The sequence below is a fragment of the Neovison vison genome, chromosome 6 (genome assembly GCF_020171115.1).
Source record: "Neovison vison isolate M4711 chromosome 6, ASM_NN_V1, whole genome shotgun sequence".
Taxonomy (NCBI): domain Eukaryota; kingdom Metazoa; phylum Chordata; class Mammalia; order Carnivora; family Mustelidae; genus Neogale; species Neogale vison.
In genome coordinates this window covers 61203679-61224642 of record NC_058096.1, presented here as the reverse complement: position 1 = coordinate 61224642, position 20964 = coordinate 61203679, and the positions used below count along the sequence as shown (strand labels likewise).

General features: G+C 36.0%; 1 protein-coding gene across 8 annotated transcripts in view; it reads left to right on the top strand.

Moving 5' to 3' along the window:
• The window catches only part of ZBTB20 (zinc finger and BTB domain containing 20), a 782602-nt gene that overhangs the window by 522595 nt on the left and 239043 nt on the right, over window positions 1-20964 (top strand). The window lies entirely within an intron of this gene.

The window sequence follows — 20964 nt, the reverse complement described above, 5'->3', positions numbered from 1 at the left end:
ATCTGAGCCAGACTCACCGTCAGCCTTTAAGCAGCTCAGTAGGATTTGTTATTGAGAATGAAGGACCAATGCTGATGTAGTTAGGCGCTGGTGAGATTCTTGTTTAAGTCATGTGATGTGATTAACCAATAGATGGAGCATGATAATCTCAGCTGGAGTAAGACTCACTAGATATGAAAACGTTTTCTCTACCACTAATGTAGCATCTCCCTATGAACTCCAAAATCTCAAAGGCTGTGAGAGGTTATTCTCTACTGAAATTGTGATGCTAATGGGTTGTTTACCCAATTTTCCTTAGATTTATATTCTCTTTGGTTGGCACTTAAGTTCCCTTGTTATCTATTCCCGATTTACCTAAAAATTATCAATTTTATTTATTGCCACTCCCTTTCACAAAGTAAGTGATTTGCTTTTTATTTATTTATTTATTTTTAATTTAATTCAATTTTTTTGTGTGTTCCAAAATTTGTTGTTCATGCACCACCCAGTGCTCCATGCAGTACGTGTGCTCCATAATACCCACCACCGGGCTCACCTAACCCCCACCCCCGTCCCCTCCAAAACTCTCAGTTTGTTTCTCAGAGTCCACAGTCTCTCATTCATGGTTTGTCTCCCCCTTCGATTTCCCCCAACTCACTACTCCTCTCCATCTCCCGATGTCCTCAGTATTATTCCTTATGCTCCACAAGTGAGTGAAACCATATAACTGACTCTCTCTGCTTGACTTATTTCACTCAGCATAATCTTGTCCAGTCCCATCCATGTTGGTACAAAAGTTGGGCATTCATCCTTTCTTTTTTTTTTTTTAAGATTTTATTTATTTATTTGACAGACAGAGATCACAAGTAGGCAGAGAGGCAGGCAGAGACAGAGAGAAGGGGAAGCAGGCTCCCTGCTAAGCAGAAAGCCAGATGTGGGGCTTGATCCCAATGACCAGAGCTGAAGGCAGAGGCTTTAACCGACTGAGCCACCCAGGCACCCCAGTATTCATCCTTTCTGATGGAGGCATAGTACTCCATTGTATATATGGGCCATATCTTCTTTATCCACTTGTCTGTTGAAGGGCATCTTGGTTCTTTCCACAGTTTGGCAACTGTGGCCATTGCTGCTATGAACATTGGGGTACAGGTGGCCCTTCTTTTCACTACATCTGTATCTTTGGGGTAAATACCCAGTAGTGCAATTGCAGGGTCATAGGGAAGCTCTATTTTTAATTTCTTAAGGAATCTCCACACTGTTTTCCAAAGTGGCTGCACCAACTTGCATTCCCACCAACAGTGTAAGAGGGTTCCTCTTTCTCCACATCCTCTCCAAACTTGTTTACTGTCTTGTTGATTTTGTCCATTCTAACTGGTGTAACTGGTATCTCAAATTGATTTGCTTTACCCAATGAATGATGACTTTTTTGTTCATGTGGTTTATTCTGCTTGAAATGCTTTCTTTTTCCTTTCCATATTTTGAAATCCCATCTATTCTTCAATACTTCTGCATCTGGAATTTCCTTCATTACCAATTTCTTAAGGTCATGAATAATATGTATTTAATCTAGTTAGCTATTATTTATCTATTTACCCATCTATCAGTATGTTTATCAACCATCTGCCATCTGTCTATCTACTCATTATCCTAATGTACTTGGTATTTATTGTGTAATGAATAAGTGGATGAATGGTGAAGTGGGGATAGCGGACAGCAATGGAAATATGAATGAGTAGTAAAATAAATGTGATTTTGAGTAGATCCTATAGGCTGCATATGACAAAATATTAAATGAAATATTAATGTACCTTATTTTAATTGGTCTAGAACCAATTCAGGCTATCTGGTGGCTTCCCAGGCTGCTGTCATGTGTAAAATAATCTGGAACAGGTTTCCTCTTAGAATTTATAAGGAATACTTCTGGCTGATGTGTCCAAGCTACCTCATAAGGATGTAGACTCTGCTAACGTCTCTCACTTGATACTTGTTGGCATGCTAAGGTTGGATCTTGTTTCCTACCTGAGCTCTAAACATAAGAAAGCTAATACATTTAGTAAGGCTTTTGTGCTCCTAATTAGTTAAATGTAGTGTTTTCAAACATCATTGCTTTTCTCAAGATCTGAGCAACAGATGGTTTATTTTTAAAATTCCATTTTTTCTGAATATTGTCCACTAATAAAGGAGTCCTGACAGAAGAAGAATCACGGCATTAATGTTTAAGTCCTAGTTCTAGGACTAGTTCTAGTTCTTCATGAAAAAACAAGCTCCAGGATGCAGCTGGTTGTTAGAAAGAAGTGAATTGTGGGAGCTTGTAGCTTGTCCTCAGTCAGTAACATAACACACTCATGTCTGATGAGACTAGAGAGAGAAAATAGCACTTCAAGCCCAGAGTCAGGTTCAGTTATGAGTTGAAGGTGAAGTCAGTACTATTTAAAGTTCCATTTTATTTATAGGACTCATTAGTAAGTATAGGGTTTCCAAGAAAGTAGAAGACATGGTTCCTGACCAAGAAGCCTTTCAATATAATGAACATGATGAATCTAATACAAGTATTATTACTACTTATTACTGAAACTTAGAACCAAACATAAAAAGTAAGTACGTTACTAATGAATTTATCCAATTGGGAATCTCAAATTAAAGAAATTTTCTATTGTATATCATGTGTGGGGTAAGGCCATCAGGTGAAGTATTATTGTTTCACACAAATTCCACTGATCTCATAACCTGCAAAAAGAAAAGAATGAATTCATCTCTGGAAACTGATGGAGTAGATTCAGGAATTACCAGATCAAGAAGGCTGAGGACAGGGAGGCAAGAGGCTCTAGAAAGTGATGCCAACACACAGACTGCTTCCAGTATAACACTCATAGGGACAACCTTCACCTGAACCCCTGCCTTACATCAAGTCTTCATCACAATCTGTTGGAATCTTTTTCTGTGATTTTATAATGTAATTTCTCTATGATTTGATAATAGAAGTTAAGCCTATGTATTTCCATAATCACCTTCCCCAGAACACATCCATTATGCAAAGGAGGGAAACATGTATAGCAATAATGACAATGTTTTATTTTAGGTGTACTAAGTGCTTTCACGTGTATTATCTCATTTGGTCCCCATAATAGATCTCTGAGATAGGTGTTATCCATTTTAGAGGTGAGGAAAATGGAGTCCTAGAGAAAAAAATTTTATATAGTATTTTATTTGGAGTTCTCTCTCATACACACACACAGAGAGAGAGAGAGAGAGAGACAGTAATAGAAATATTAGAAAGCAAAAAAGAAAGCTCTGAGCATGCTTTGCACTTCTGTCATGTAAACCTATTCTTAAAAATGATCTTAAGGGAGGTTTCAATCAGCCCAATGTAAATGTGAGTCTTACCTACCTGTTAAGGAATTTGTGACATTTGACGAGTTTTTCAACATTTCTAAGCCTGTGTTTTCTCATATATAAAATAACAATAATAACAAGAACAACAAGAAAAACAATAGTGGTATTTTGAGAATTAAATAAAAATAGTGTAAGTAAACTCCCTAACCCATAAAATCAATCAATGAATGTTAGCGATAATAAAAATAATGATTATCCTTATTGTCTTATTTTCAAGAACGGCAACACCAAAGGTGGGAAAATTCTTAAATTTGTTGAAAATAGGATAAGTTACTTAAAAGATGAATGGCAACACCCAGGTGTTTTGCATGGAAGAGAGAGTGAATACCCTACCTCAGAAAATCATCTTCAACCAAAGTAGTACTGAAAGATGCTATAATCTGTAAGTCAGTTACCTAAGAAATAATACGAAGTATATACCCTCTCTGTTCTTCTTTCAACTTCTTAGCTTTGAAGAAATTCTAAGACACAAGTACCTTGCAGAGAAGCATTTCTGAGCCCTCCAGAAACTATTCTGGTCCAAACACTATAGTAATTGTAGAGCATCATGGGGCTACTTTTGCTTCCAACTCCATGAAGATCACAAGATCTCTATAATGAGATTCCAGATACTACTATGAAGTGGTGCTGGAATCATGCATTTTGGGGAACAATGCCAGAAAGGAAAACCTATCCAGTTTTGAGATGTGTCATATATATCCTGTGCTGCTCCAACAGCATCCTAGCAATCAAAAACAATGTACTGATGGAGGGTGGCCAGGAAGATATATAGCAGAACAGCCATAATGCTGTTTGGGGCCCTTCCACCTTAAAGAATGTAAAGAATCTTTCTACTTTCACCAAAGTTGAAGGAAGAAAAGACTTCACAAACTGGACTCAACCCACCAAATATTCAACAGGGTCATTGTTAAGCCAGAGAATTACGAGGTTTTTTTTTAAGGCTTATTTCCATTTTTTTTTAAATAACATGAATTACTTTTACATAATTTGTTTTAGAGATGATTCATTTTAAAATACCATATAAGTATTTTAATACAGAGGAAAAAATAAAGAAAAAAGATTCATCATAACGTTGTCACTCAAATATTCTTACTGGCATTGTTTTTTAAGCATATTTTTGGAAATTCAAACAGAACAGAAAAAATAAATATAATCAAAAGTAAATATCTCCTTGTCCCTCTGATCAAAAGTGTCTTGTATATTCTTCATGAAAAAAAAAATGTTTATGTATATGCCAGTATATAAACACATATGTCTTCATTTTTTTCATGCAAGAGGATTATTATATGTGTCATATATCTTATCATATAACATATAAATCTATCTTATTCTTTTTTGGCAACTTCATAGTATTCCCTGTAGGGGTGCGATAGAGGTGTACCACAGTTGTTTAACCAGTCACTGAATATTTGGTGAACACTATTACATTTATAATCAGAAAAATTTAACATGTTTTTTAATGTGTTTGCTAGACCTTGCCCTAGCGTAAACTAAAACTTTCTGTTTATTATATGGTCACAGGAGAAAAATCACTGCATGTGTATGTATGTATGTGTGTAACATATTGGAGATGATTGCCTTGATCTATAACTTTACAGTATAAAATGTCAGAATGGCCACAGGCAAAGTGGATAATATTTCTTTTTAATCCTGGCTGAATTATGGCCTCACATAGAAGTTGGCATACGTCTAGAGAGTTTTAATGCACACTGATTGCAGTGGCAGGGATTTTACTTCAATTTCCATTGAGTTAAAACTCATTTTGTCTTCAAAACAAGTCTTTGGACTTCTGCAAGATGTCAGTGTAGGAAGATCCTGAACTCACTTCCTCCCATGGACACATCAAATTCACAGTTTCATATGGATCATTTCCCCTTGAAAAAGATCTGAAAATTATATTAACTGTTCTCCACAACAAAGGATAAAATGACCACATTGAGATGGATAACAGAGGCAGGGGCATAGTCTCACCAAAAACCCCACTGCTGGTGTAGTGGGAGGGAGCTCACCAGTCTGGCACTTATCCTGAAAGAGTGAGGGAGTTGGTGTCACACATCAGATGTATCAGCTACTGTAGCCCCTGGGATCTGTACCAGAGATGTGAGCCCCCAAAATTTCTGGCTTAGAAAACCAACAGGGCTGATCCTTTTAAAGGGTTCGCATGCTATCTCACTTGCTCTGAGATCCAGAGGAAAAACAGCAGTTTGAAAAACACCTGAACTATAAGTAAAGGACATTTATTTGCTAATTTAAAATCCTATGCTAAAGCAGTAGGGATCACTTGAAATGGCCTATTGGAGGCCCTGGTGGATACTATTTTTACACTTTCCACCTACCCTGTGGCAAAGGCAGGTGAGCTCAGACTTGGCACTCTCTGACCGTCTTGATAAGACAGGCAGGGCAAGTGGTCACAGCACTATTCTGCTGCCTTGCTGAATCAGGAGAGTGGTGGTTGCAGGACTACCTCACTCCCAGGCTGGAGTTGGTGAGCACGGTTGTAATATGCTCTTAGCCTAAAGTTAGCACACAGTCAAGACACTGTCCCACTGCATTCTTGAGACCATGGGTGCACCCAGTCAAGACATTTACCTGCTGCCTTTCTGAAGTGGGCAAGTATGCCCTGCCCTTATACTTTCCAGCTGCCTAACTAAAGCCAGTGCGTGTACCAATCCACACAGAGGATGCCCCTTAATGGCCCAGCCCTGGAGGCTAAGGGTACTGGCATTCTTGAGCTCCGTGGATTCTGAAAGATAGTTCTTAACAGTCTACCATCCCAGGGTACTGAACAGATAGTAGACTAAAACACAACCCCAGTCTTCCTGTGTAAAAGACCTATATATTTAGCATGGGCTTCAGCCTAAAGAGTAGGCTTTCATTTCCCTCCACTTCTAGAAACTAATATAGTGCTTCTACGGAATGTAAGCAGGGCAGCACCATCCTTATACAACCTCTTGACCTCACTTCAGATTGACAAGTCTCCAGAAAGGAGCCTGTGCGCTCATTAAGAGCCCAAATATTTGCAACTGTTGCCCAGCAGATACCTCTAGAACTCCTGATCTGTTTTGAAGGCCAGCAGTGATTATGATTGCAGAGCCGAAGGACTGTACATGTTTATATACTTTAAAAGCTACTGCCTGCATGTCTGGCTTTCAATCATCCTGAAAATAGGTGCTCAGTTAAATTCTTCTTCTTGGAACACTGACAGGTCTTGGCATTCCTTCAATGATGGAGATATATCAAGAAAATCAAGTGGTTTAGATAATCACAAACGTTTAAAGGACAACAAAGAACTAGGGCAAAGTTGAACAATAAAGTTTATTACCCACATAGTCCACTCCTTCAAAACTGACGGAGATAGCTGTTTTGCCTTGTACGTAAAAGCAAGCACAGAGTAGTCAAGCATAACGAAGTAACAAAGAAAATGTTTCAATGAAACAATACAAAACACCAGAAAAAGACCTTAATGATAGATAGATAGATAGATAGATAGATAAGTAACCTACCTGATAAAGAATTCAAAGTAATGGTCATAAAGATGCTAACCAAATGGGGAAAGAGTGGATGAACATACTCAGAACTTCAACAAAGATATAAAAAATTAAAGAAAGTACCAAACAGAAGTCACAGAGCTCAAGAATGCAATAGCTGAACTGAAAAATAGACTATAGGGATTCGACAGCAGACTTGATGAAATAGAAGACTGGATCAGCAACCTGAAAGAAAAAGCATGAAATCCCCCAAACAGAGCAGGAAAAGGAAAAAAAAATAAATAAATAAGACAACTTAAGAGGCCTACAGGACAACACCAAGCAGAATAACATTTGCATTATAGGGGTCCCATAAAGAGGAGAGAAAGGAGCAGAAAACTATTTGAAGAAATAATTTCCCTAACCTAGGAAAGAAAGAGACATACAGGTCTAAGAAGCCAGGGAATTCAAAATAAGATGAACCCAAAAAGATCCACACCAACCTTTATAATTAAAATGTCAGAAGTTAATGATAAAGAGACCCTCTTAAAAGCACCAAGAGAAAAACAGTAACATATAAGAGAAACCCCATAAGGCTCTCAGCCAATTTCTTAGTAGAAATTTTGCACACCAGAAGAGAGTGGAATAACATATTCTCAAAGGGATGAAAGGAAAACACTTCCAACCAAGAATACTCTACCCAGCGTGGCTATCATTTAGATGCAAAAAAGAGATAAAGAGACAAGCAAAAAGTTAAAGGAGTTTGTCACTACTAAACTGGCCTTACTAAAGGGACTTTAAGCTACAAAGAAATGGCACTAATTAATAACAGAAAACCTATGAAAGTAAAAATTTCACTGGAAAAGACAAATATATAATAAAGTAGTAGATTAATCACTTACAAAGATACTGTGAAAGTTAGAAGACAAAATAGTAAAATTAAAACTATAATCATTAGGGGAGATAAATAAAAAGATGTAAAATGTAACATCAAAAATATGAAATGGTGGGAGTAAAAATATAGAGCTTTAAAATGTGTTTATATTATCAACTTTAATAGACTGTTATACATGTAAGTTGTTTCTGTAAGCTTCATGGTAACCGCAAACCAAAGGCTTATAGTTGGTACAAAAAAGATTATGAGAAAAGAATCTAAGCATACCACTAAAGAAAGTCATCAAACCACAATGGAGGAGAGCAAGAGAAAAAGAAAGGAACAGAAGAACCAGAAAACAATGAACAAAATGGCAATAAGGTCATACCTATATATAATTATATATATAATTACTTTATATATATATATATAATTACTTTAATTATATATATAATTACTTTAAATGTAAATGGACTAAATGGACTAAATTCTCCAATCAGAAGACAAAGAATGGATGAATGAATTTTAAAAAATAAATAATAATAATATTTTAAAAAATAAATAAATAAGACTCATCTATATGTGCCTACTACTGTAAAGACACATGCAGACTAACAGTGAAGGGATGGAAAAAGATATTCCAAGCAAATAAAAATAAAAAGCTAATATATCTATAGTCTTATTAGACAGGGTGGACTTTAAAACAAGGACTGTAATCAAAGACAAAGAGCAGCTGGTGGTATGTAACAATAAACAAAGGGGTCAACCCAGCTTATAAACCCATGCAAATGTACATATGAACCTAACACAGGAACACCAAAATACATAAATCAAATATTAACAAACCTAAGGGGAGAATTTGGCAGTCATACAATAATAGTAGGGTACTTTAACACCCCCACCTACATCAATGAATAAATTTATCCAGACAGAAAATCAATAGGAAAACACTGGCCTTAAACAACACATTAGACCAGATGGACTTAATAAGTATATACAGAACATTCTGTCTAATATCAGAGGAATACATATTCTTCTCAATTGCACATGGAACATTCTTCAGGATACATCATATGTTAGGCCACAAAACAACCCTCATCAAATTAAAGAAGATTGAAATCATGTCAGAAATATTTTTGGACCACAATGGTATCAATTACAAGAAAACTAAAAAAACTGCAAGTATATGGACACTAAACAACATGTTACTGAACAACTACAACTGTGGGGTCATAGAAGAAATCAAAAGATTCCTAGAGACAAATAAAAACAGAAATACTAAACAGACATACTAAAATCGACAGGATACAGAAAAAGTGATTCTAAGAGGGAAGTTCTTAACAACACTCTTCTACTTCCATAAACAAGAAAAATTTTAAATAAATAATTTTTCACACCCAAAGGAACTATAAAAAGAACAAATGAAGCCCAGAGTTAATAGAGGGAAGGAAATAATTGATTAGTGCAGAAATAAATGAAATAAAGACTAAAAAGGTGATAGAAAAGATCACCAAAACTAAGAGCTGCTTCTCTGAAAAGAAACAAAAGTGACAAACTTTTCACTAGACTCTCCAAGAAAAAGAGAGAGGGCACAAATAAATACCAAGTTATAGAGGAGACATTACAACTGATAGTACAGAAACATAAAGGATCATAAGACTACTGTGAACATTTACAAGCTAACAGTTTGATGACCTAGGAGAAATAAATTCCTAGAAACTTAGTCTTCCCAGAGTAAATCATGAAGAAGTAGATATTCTGGAATAGACTAATAACCAGTAAAGACATTGAATTAGTAATGAAAAGCCTTCCAAAAAACAAAAGTTCAAGAGCAGACAGTTTCACTGGTGAATTCTATGAAACATTTGAAGAATTAATACTGATTTTCCTCAAACTCTCCCAAAAAAGAATAGGAGAAAACATTTCCAAACTCATTTTTTGAGTACCCATTACCCTGAAACCAAAAGCAGACAGGGACATCAAAAAGAGAAAGGAAAAGGAGAAAAGAGAATAAGGAAAAGGGAAAAGGAAAAGGAAGAAAGTTACAGGTAATAGCTCTGATTAACAATAAATGCAGAAATCCTTAATAAAATAATAGCAAATCAAATTCAGTAGTGCATTAAAGGAATCATACATAATCATGATCAAGTGGGATTTATTCCAAGGATGCAGGCATGGTTCAATACCCACAAGTCAATCAACATGGTACAACACATTAACAAAATGAAGGATAAAAATCATGTGATCATCTCAGTACATGCAAAGATTGCATTTAACAAAATTCAACATTAATTTCTGATAAAAACCCTCTACAAAGTGGTTATAGACAGAAGATACCTCAACATGATAAAGACATATGATGAGCCCCCAACTAATGTTATACTCAATGGTAAGAAGATAAATACTTTTCCTCTAATAACAGGAACAAGACAAAAATTCTTACCTTTCTTACTTTTATTGAATATACTATGGCAAGTCTTAGCCATAGAAATTAGTCAAGAAAAAGAAATGAAAGTTATCCGATTTAGAAAAGAAGATGTAAAATTGTCACTGTGCAAATTTCTATGCTATATACAGAAAACCCTAAAAAGTCCACCAACAAACAAACAAACAAACAAAATTCCTATGGGGCACCTGGGTGACTCAGTCAGTTAGGCATCCAACTCTTGGTTTTGACTCAGGTCATGATCTTAGGGCCATGAAATTGAGCTCTACATTGGGCTTATTGCTCAGTGAAGAATCTACTTGGGATTCTTTACCCCTCCTTCTTCCTCCTCCTCTTCTCTTCCCCCTGCTTGCTCTCTCTCTCTCTCAAGTAAATATATAAATAAGATCTTTTTACAAAAGTATTAGAACTAATGAATGAATTCAGTAAGGTTGCAGGATGCAAAATCAATATTCAAAATTGTTGCATTTCTATACACTAATAATGAAATACTAGAACCCCAAATCAAGAGAAGAGAGCCTACCATTCAAATTTTCATCAAAAAGAATAAGCTACCTAGGAATAGGTTTTTTTTTTTTAAACCTAGGAATAAATTTAACTAAGGAGATGAAAGACCTATACGTTGAAAACTGTAGAACACTGATGAAAGAAATTGAAGGAGATACAAATAAATGGAAAGATATTCTGTGCTTATGAATTGATAAAATTAATATTGTTAAAATGTGCATATTACCCAAAGCAATCAAGAGATTCAATGCAATCCCTATTAAAATTTCCATGACATTTTTTTTTTACAGAACTAGAACAAATAATTCTAAAATTCATATGGAACCGTGAAAGAAACTGAATAACCAAAGAGATCTTGAGAAAGAAGAACAAAGCTATGTGATATTGGCATAAAAACAGACACATAAATCAGTGAAACAGAATAGAGAGCTCAGAAATAAACCCACATGTATATGGTCAATTAATCTACAATAAAGGAGATAAGAATATACAACAGGGAATAGACAGTTTGTTTAGTAAATGGTGTTAGGAAAACTGGCCAGCTAATTACGAACAAATTAAAATGAACCATTATCCTACACTATATGCAAAAGTTAAAATAGATTAAAGACTTGAATCTAAGACCTGAAACCGTAAAATTTCTAGAAGAAAACATAGGCAGTAAGTTCTTTGACTTGGTCCTAGCGATGGTTTTTTGAATCTGACTCCAAAGGCAAAGGAAACAAATGGGACTATATCAAACTAAAAAGCTTCTGCAGAGTGAAAGAAACCATCAACAATAAAAGGCAACTCACTGAATGGGAAATGTTTGCAACCATATGTTCGATAAGGGATTGGTATCCAAAATATATAAAGAACTCATACATCTAAATAACAATGAAATAAAAAGTACAATTTAAAAGTGGGCAGAGGACCTAAATAGATATTTTCCAAAGAAGATATACAGATGGACAACAGGTGCATGAAAAGATACTCAATATCATTAATCATCAGGGAGATGCAAATCAAAACCACAAGATATCAACTTACATCTGTTAGAATGGCGATTATAAAAAAAGATAAGAAACAACAAGTGTTGGCTAGTATATGGAGAAAAAGGAACTTTCGTGCAATGTTGGTGGGAATGTAAATTGGTACAGCCACTATGGAAAACAGTATGAAGGTTCCTCAAAAAATTAAAAATAGAATTACCATGTGATCCAGCAATTTCACTGCTATCTATCTGAAGAAAACAAAAACACTAACACAAAAAGATATAAGCACCATTATGTTTATTGCAGCATTATTTGCAATAACTGAATATGGAAGTAACCTGTATCCATCCATAGACAAATGAAAAAGATGTGGTATGTATACATGATGGAATACTATTCGGCCAAAAAAAAATCTTACCATTTGCAACAACATGGACGGACCTTGAGGGTATTATGCCAAGTGATATAAGTCAGTCAGAGAAAGACAGATATCAAATGATTTCTCTTGTATGTGGAGTCTAAAAAGCAAAACAAACTAAACAAAACTCAGAATCATAGATACAGAGCACAAGTTGGTGGTTGCCAGAAAGTATGGGTGAAGGAGATCAAGAAGTACAAACTTCGTTATAAATTAAATGGCATGGGGATATAAAGCATAGAAAATATAGTCAATAACATTGTATTAATTTTTTATGGTGGCAGATGGTAACTAGACTTATTGTGGTGAATATTTCCAGTGAATACAGATGTCAGATCACCATGTTATACACCTAAAACTAATATAATAATGTATGTCAGTTGTATCTCAAAAATAACCAAGTCTCTAAAAACAGAAAATAATTTTATTCCCATGGCAGGAAGTCTAATTCCTTTCATTTTATCTCCTAACATAAACAAAGAAAACTACTAAGAAATCATTAAAAAGTTGATGCAAAAACAAAACCCCTTTTGAATATATGAGCTATATCACTTTATTCTCCAAGTACTTGCTAAGGTTCCAGGTACCCAAGACAGAGCCAGGTGCAGGAAAATAATTCATACCAAGAGTTATTGTAATGCTAGTAAAAAGGCAATTGAGGCTTTCTGAAGCCATATTGCTGTGAGTTGGAAAAAAACTTTACCTGTGTGCTTTTGAATAGAAGAAAGAATTTTGTTTGTGGGCATTGGCATGATTGTTCTATGTAAAATGTGGAGATTGCACAACTCTAATACAGAAAAGAAAATGTGTAAGCAAGCCATATTCTAACCTTGAATATGTGGTTGCTTTTAATGACACAGTGCATCAAGATCAAGAGAAGGTGCCCTCAGCAGATGGAAGACTTTCCAAACTGAAAAAGCTTCACTTACATTTAAAATATATTGCATTTCACATGATTTCTGAAGAACACTTGGTTCTTCTAGTTATAACGTTGCTTCATTTCTGTCATCATGTGTCAGGTAACTGACTCACCTCATATCCTTCCCTGGGAGGTGTTTTCTGTGGAAAGGCTGGGAGAAAGAGGTGGAGGAAGGTATTTCTTGGTGTCTTATTACAAACCCACTAGGTGTCACTGCTTTCAGTGGGACTCGGGAAAGGAAACTGTCAGAGGACATGTCTGTGTCTTGGCAAAAAATAGACTTTCATGGCATCTTGACTTTTAACCTCTAAAATACTAAGAGAACTGCTTAGGACACTTTCTCGTGTTTATTTGTGTCTGTGGTTCCATTATCTTGATTTTTTTCCAAGATTGAGTTCTGCAGTATTTATATTTGAATCTTACTTTGTTCAGAAATAGTTTGTTGAAGCTATTCTAAAGTATCCACCTTAACTTTTTAAATACACAATGGAATTATTAAAGGCATTTGAGTACTTTGGTAACTCAGAACACATTCGTAAGGTTTCATCTCACAACATTTGCAAGGCGCTTTAGAGAAGAGATGCCACAGGCTTTCGTGCCGGTAGTATGGAAGCGATTTTTTTCTTTCTTCTTATTATCCTGCCTCTCATTCTGTCTTCTTTTGCTCTTCTTGCTCTTCCTTTCTCTCTCCCAGTTTCATGAAAATTCATTTATCTGTGACATTTAAAGACTCTGTCTGAGAGGTGTCTGGAGCTATGGCTGGCTGTGTACATCAATAGTTTCTTGGAACCTGGCACTCTGTCAATATTTGGGGGCCTCGGTAACCGCACTTATATGCACTGCCTGCCAGCCATCACTCTCTTCGTGTCTCAGTAATGAGTCTGAATGAATGGATATTAGCATGTCGACTTCTTTCACAACTGGCAACACTTTGTTGACAGTATATGGACATCTTGCATTTGCCTGCCGCACCTTTGTGTTTGTGTGCTTCTTTTATATGATGTCCTTTTCATCTCCATGTACAAAAATAGGAATCTCTAAAACAGACTTTTATGAAACTGAAATAAATGGCATCATTGTATGATCTCGGTTTGGTGGCTTTTATAGGATATAGCTATATGCATAGGCAACACAGTCTTGATTATATCCTAGGTATTTCTTTCTTGGGTCATATTTGGACCAAAATTGTTCTTGCTATTTTAGGGTAGAAATATAGATGTTGAGACTTCATAGGTGACGTCTCAATAGTTCATGTATGCACCTCATGTGGTAGAGATTTAGCTACATAAGGAAAAAATATTATTAGGTTGGAGAGAGAAGATTATCCTCTGAAACAAAAACAGTTTACATTTTCAAACATTTCTCAGTTATCCTTTTTACTCCTCAGTAGAATGGCCCATTTATAAATTAAATCATTGAAGTGTTATGATGTCAACTTTCCTATGTACTGCCCTAGATAATAGCATTATGGCCTTTTGAGGTTTGTAAGAGAGACCAATAGCAGAGCAACATTTTAGTTTGCTAATGTATTGTGTGCTCTCAGCCCATGTATAATCACTACCATATCCTATGTGGGAATATATCAGAAATGGACTTTAAAGAAAGAAACATGGAAGGTGAGGGTTTACCAGCAACCAGTCTTACCTTGAAGATCTGCATCCAACCTAGGATAAGTACAGAAGGATTTGCAAGCTTCAGGTCATGCTCAGATTAAATAATCCAGGTTTCCTATATCCCAGGGACTATTCTGAAACTATTAATGCTTCTGGATGGAATTATTAACTGCTGCTTCCTTGGACTCATTGCACCAGTAATAATTCCTAAGATGAATGAGTTCACCCAAGCTTTGTTTCATTCACTGATCTTTCCCATTCTGGATTTTCAGTTCAGGTCCCTAACATATGAGTGAACTTACTTTCATATAGGATCCTCTATATACCATGGCAAATTTTCTTGTTAGCACTGAAAAAAAAAAAAAGTACCTAATGAACATTACCAATTCAGTTCTGGTACAAATGAACACAAACTCAGGACTTCTAGGGCTCTTAGTTATATTTCAGAAAAGGAGATAACACATATTTATTTGCTTCATAATATGAATCATGTGTAAGGCTAAAAGTTTGTTTCATCGGCTATAAATGCTGCCTCCAGATTTTATGTCATAATATGTAAATCATTGTTTAAGTCTAATCAGTCATCATCTTTGGTAGGATGAAGTCCTTTTGGGGGGTGTCATATTAAACTAGACGCACGGATGGACAAAGAAATGTCACAAGGACTCCAACCACCAAAAGTCATCTGACAGTATAAGAACAGGTCTTGAATTCAAAAAGGAAAAAAAAGGCACAAGGATTGAGAGAACAGGAAAAAGGAAAGCGTAGGTATACATGGATTTGTAATATGGCCTGCATCAAGGAATTTAGTATTTTCCTTCATAATTCATTTACAAAAACATATATAGTAACATGTATGGGTCCTAATAAAGAAATAAACAGCTGTCCTGCCTTCATCTGTACTTAGATTGTTTTTGTGATCCCGTAGAAAAGGGGAATATCCAATATATGGCAATAATCATAAGATTTTTAAACTGCCAAAACCTCAAGATTTAGTAGAGCACATTTTCAGCACCTTCCATGAACGAATTAGAAACATATCTATTACTATCAGTAAGACTTATCTGCTGGGCTAAGAACTTAACCTCCTCTTGCTGTGGATTCAGAATTTTATGAATATATATTATAACTGTTGTTTATTATATACTGTTTGTTTAATGTTAGACACTAATCCTTTCTGGAGCAGAGGAAGAAACCTGAATAAGATGAGAACATAGAATCATCCTGCAGAATTTATAGCTAAGGACAGAAGGAATTTTGTTTTCTTTTGGATCCCTTTAGACACACTTTGGAACTGTAGTTGAAATTTGATGGGCTGCAATTTAACCATCTCTTTCTGTTAATACTAAAACGTTCTCTTAACTAAAGCAGGAAAGATATGGGTTCTTCTTTCTTAGAAATCCTAGCAACTTCTTCAGCTCTTTCTTCACTAATATATATTTCGTCTACTGATCACAGAATAAAGTGACAGAACTGAGGACCATAGGATGGAGGTACTGAGGAAATACCTCTGATCCCACCTCAGCAGTGAAGGCACATAAATTGACTCTTCAGCGTTAGCTACCCCTGGCAGAAAAGAAGTAGCTGCCTGACTGGATGACTGATAAGCAACAGAACACTTGAAGGGGTTCTTTACAAGGTCTCTCTTAACGTAAGGTGAAATATACTATTGTCATGAGGATGAGGTATGTTGGAGATGAGGTATGTTGAGCTGTCACTCAAAGAGAGACTCACGATCCCAACCCCAAATGGCACAAGAGGTAAATGGCCTATCTAGCTCTAGTTTTGTTATGACCCCATCTCTGGGACATTTTTACTCAGAAATCTGTCTCCCTCTATTTTTTAGCCAGCAAATTATTATTCTTATTCTTAGTTTATGAATTACTGAATGATTTATATAATGATTACTACCTTGACCTTCCTAAAAGTCTATTTGCCAACTTTCAACTTAAAAAGCCCCCAAGTAAGAAGTGTTATTATTACTAAACCAGTGCTTTTTAGGACTCAACTCCAGATCTAGCATAAAGAAAAGTGAATAATGAATTTTGGATGTGCATACAACAGAATGGGGGGTATTGCCTTTGTTCTTTTTGAAAAAAAAAATGAGCTTATGCTTCCATATGCTTCTCTATAATCAAAGCCCTCTTTTCCCCAATAATTACCAAGTATATACTTTTCAGTTTCTACTCATGTAATAGTGACTTAAAAGCTACCTGCTTAACTAGCAGTCATGGATCCAGTGACCATTTATGTGTCCAGAAGTAATGAATGTTTGATTTTGTACGTTACTCTCGTAGAATTGTATGCTGGGAATAGACTAGATTAGGGCTTAGACTAATAGATTAAGTTAATTGTAACAGGTATAAGAATAGATTATCCTGTTAGAAAATATACACCATAGAGATTTTTAAAAAGATTTATTTATTTTTTTGACAGAGAGAGACAGCGAGAGAGGAAAAAGAAGCAGGGGGAGTAGGAGAGGGAGAAGCAGGCCTCCCACTGAGCAGGGAGCCCGATGCAGGGCTTGATCCCAGGACCCCGGGATCATGACCTGAGCCCAAGGCAGATGCCTATTGACTGAGCCACTCAGACACCCTTACACCATAGTCTTTTATAGAATAAAATTATATAAAAACAATAGGCTCATCAAAAGTTGAGAATAAGTGTCACCTGAGTGGCTCAGTGGATTAAAGCCTCTGCCTTCGGCTCAGGTCATGATCCCAGGGTCCTGGGATCGAGCCCTGCATCGGGCTCTCTGCTCAGTGGGGAGCCTGCTTCCTCCTCTCTCTCTGTCTGCCTCTCTGCCTACTTGTGATCTCACTGTCAAATAAATTAATTAATTAAATCTTTAAAAAAAAATTGAGGATAGGTTGGGTAAAAGAATAGGTAGGACAAAATATTTTAGAGGAGGATTCTCTAGAAATTTAATAAATAAGCTGCTTGTTAAAAACATTGTCATATTTTTATTTAATGTATTTTAAAAGCAAGATCAATATAGAAAATCAGACTCCTGGCCAGAAGTGGTACTCTGTGGCCAATGACCCAGGAAGGTTGCTGTTAGGCTCTAATTCATCTTACAGGTGATGATACTTTTACATCTACCTTCATGGTCTTCTCTGCCAAAATGAAACTCACTATTTGGGAAACTGTACCTGAAAACAACAATTTTAATATTTCTATCTGCAAGTTACTAACATGGAATCTAACTTCCATGCAAGGAAATATCCCAGGCAAACCCTGGTAAACTGATTTGCCAATCATCTGACAATGCTAAGACAGTAGGTAATAACCAACACAATGCCATTTTAATATGTTTTCTTTCTTGGCCCAATGAGAATTCTGGTGAACTAAGGCAAAAGTAGAGTTATGGTCTCACTTCACTTAACTAGCAGAGCTTTGAATTTTGTCTCAAATGACAATCAATTGATCAAATTTCTAATCTATTTATTTGGTACTAAGCACTTCAGAATCTTAAGGAAATGTTTATCAGGGGACGGTCAATATGGAGAAATGTAGAAATGGTATGCCATTGCCTGGATTCTGGTCTTTGATTACCTTGATTATCTAGACACATGTTTTCCAAAAGAACAAATTCATTGTGGTCTATATTATGATTAGCAGCATTTTGATATGTAAAAAAAACTATTTTAATTTAAAATTATATTTTAAGAAGGAGTAAGCAGGGAAAAATGTTGCAAAATCACATTAACAACAGGACACCAGAGATTCTGCAGCACATATACTAAAATTGAGATTCTGAATGATTGTAAATCACTATTTTAGATGTTGAGGACAGGGAATACATGCTTTCAAAATACGGTGCTTTTATGCACAGTGGCCAAATAGCAATAATTTGAGACTTCAGAGAAAGGGCAATCATTTGAAATAAACACTCAGTAAAACAGTAAATAAATATAATGTCAGTAAATTATGATTAATGTTAGCATTCTTCACAGGAGGGAAAGCAAACCTCCCAAGTGGCAGTTCATTCCACTTCTCCATCACCACATATAAATATATATAGAGAGAGAATTTCATAATAACTGTACTAGCTTGCCTGTGTTAATAGCTGCTGAACTAATACCACACACCTGAACATACATATCGATGTTGCTTAATTTTTGTGGAATATTTTCCTCTCTCCACAAACTAAAGAGTCTGCAAGGGTAGGCATATTACTGTGTTTCTTCTGAACCTTCTTGTAAGTCTTGTATTTTCCATTACCCATGATGGTTTGGTAAATCTCAGTAATGGACTGAAAATAAAGAATGACTAGCTCTGTGGGCAAAATAGCATCTAGAAGTAGAACATAGAAAGTTAATCAAGAGTGTGAAAGGCAAAACAGAAATTTAAAAATAGTGGTAATAGTGAAATGTGTAAGAAGCATGCAGAATATAGACATTTCTACTATTTCCTCTGAGCATAGGTCAGACACTTAATCATGCTTGTTCTGAATTCACTAAAATTTGAATGAGCATCTTAGAGAGAAAAAGTTATAAAACACCCTCCCAATAAAATTTAAATTTAACATTTTGAGAAAAAGTTCTTTAAGGAAAAGTCAAAGACACTGAGACTTTTTTACTCATCTTAGAAAAAGGAAGGTTGAGCTACTGGGCTAATGCCAGTTTTTAAGCAAGTTAAGGGAAATAGGAAATGAGACCTTCTCTTTTTTCTTCACTGAGGACTATAGTAATAAAATATGCTTATCTTGTGATAGAAAAATCTATAGGTTTGTTAATCAGGTAGGTTCTTGATAACGAGGCCTCTGAATACTGAAAGGGAAGTTGTGAGACTGTCTCCTGTGAAGCTCTTTTGTTTAAACCAGATAGATTCACATCTTCCTGGAAGGGTCTACATGTGTCAGGGAGAAGAGAAGGAATGATTTCTCAAGGTGGTTCACATTTTTCAGGAGTTTCTTCTCTCTCTCTCTCTCTCTGTCTTTTAGAGAGAGATAGTCTAATGCAGGTTCCACACTGGGTGTGATTTGATCTCACAACCCTGAGATCATGACCTGAGCCAAAATCAAGAATCAGAAGCTTAACCTACTGAGCCACTCAGGTGCCCCAACTTCTCTCTCTTTTTTAAAGTCACCGTTACTCACAGGCAAAAACTGCTGGAAGCTACAGATTACTAAATATGCTTGGCATATGTGAAAGCAATAGCAATGCCACCAAGGTTTTAGTGGACAATTCTCAGGAATCACAGGATGTTAGCCTTTGTTACATGTGGTCACATATGTAGCCATCACACTACGTTCTGAACATTTCCTATAACACTTGCTTTACTACAAACTTGGAACCGTGGGTACAGCTGCTGAAAAAAATTTGCTTGTGAACAAAGAGATTAGAGCATATTGTTCAGTGTTCTATAAAAAGTTATAAAATTTTAGTGGAAAAGTTATCGCATTTCACCCTCTGCTTGTTGCTGTCAGTTCTCAAAGTCAAACCCATTACCATTGAACTTACACCATTCCCTTCCTACTGTACTAAGTGAAATGTTTTTGATTCATCCCCCCCAAACATGAAGCCAGTAAGTGTTGGTGGTGTTTGCTATGAAAAAATGCCCTTGCAATTAGGGAAAAGACATCCTCAGTTAGAAAAAAAGGGGGAAAAAATCTGCCATACTCTTTCTACTTGCCTAGCACTCATCTAGGTACTGGAGGGACACAGGTAAGTAAGTTTCCATCAGGAAAGAGTGCTCACAAACTAGTGAGAGAAACAAACATGCAAACAGGTAATTGATACAAAGAGGTATATATTGGAGTAAAGGCATGTGCAAGGTACTGTGTAGATTTGCCTGGGACAATTCTGGCTTGTGACTATGGTCTTGATATAATTATTCACAGGGGCCTTTCACAAAATATGTCCTGGTTGGACAATAAATTATATGGTTACCCTATAAATAGCTATAACCGTCAAATCTGCCTGAGGTTGTCTGGCAAGATATTCCACAGATTAGGACAGAAAATCAGAGATTAAGAATTCTTTGCCACACATGTTGTCTACATCCAAATGGAAATGAAAAACTTAGTAGACTGTCTGGCTTTCATTTCTTCCGGTATTTTCGGAGGGATAGAATGGGAATTTAACTCTTGTGGGGTGAGGAGAAAAGGACAAAGCAGGGCAATCTAAACCCATTTACTGGTATATGATATGTACAAGGGGCGTCTTTAAGTAAGCCATTAAATTATGGATCCCATGAAGCTCTGAGGATTGAAAAGTGGTGTGAGAAAAGACTAGAAGCCATGGAGGGAGTTTTAGAAAGACAACTTAAGGTTCAACATAAGGAACCTTATTTTGTACAGAAGGGTTCTAAAGCAGTGTGGGATTGCCTGTGAGGCCGAGAGCCCTGTGCCCCTATTGGTGTGCCACAAA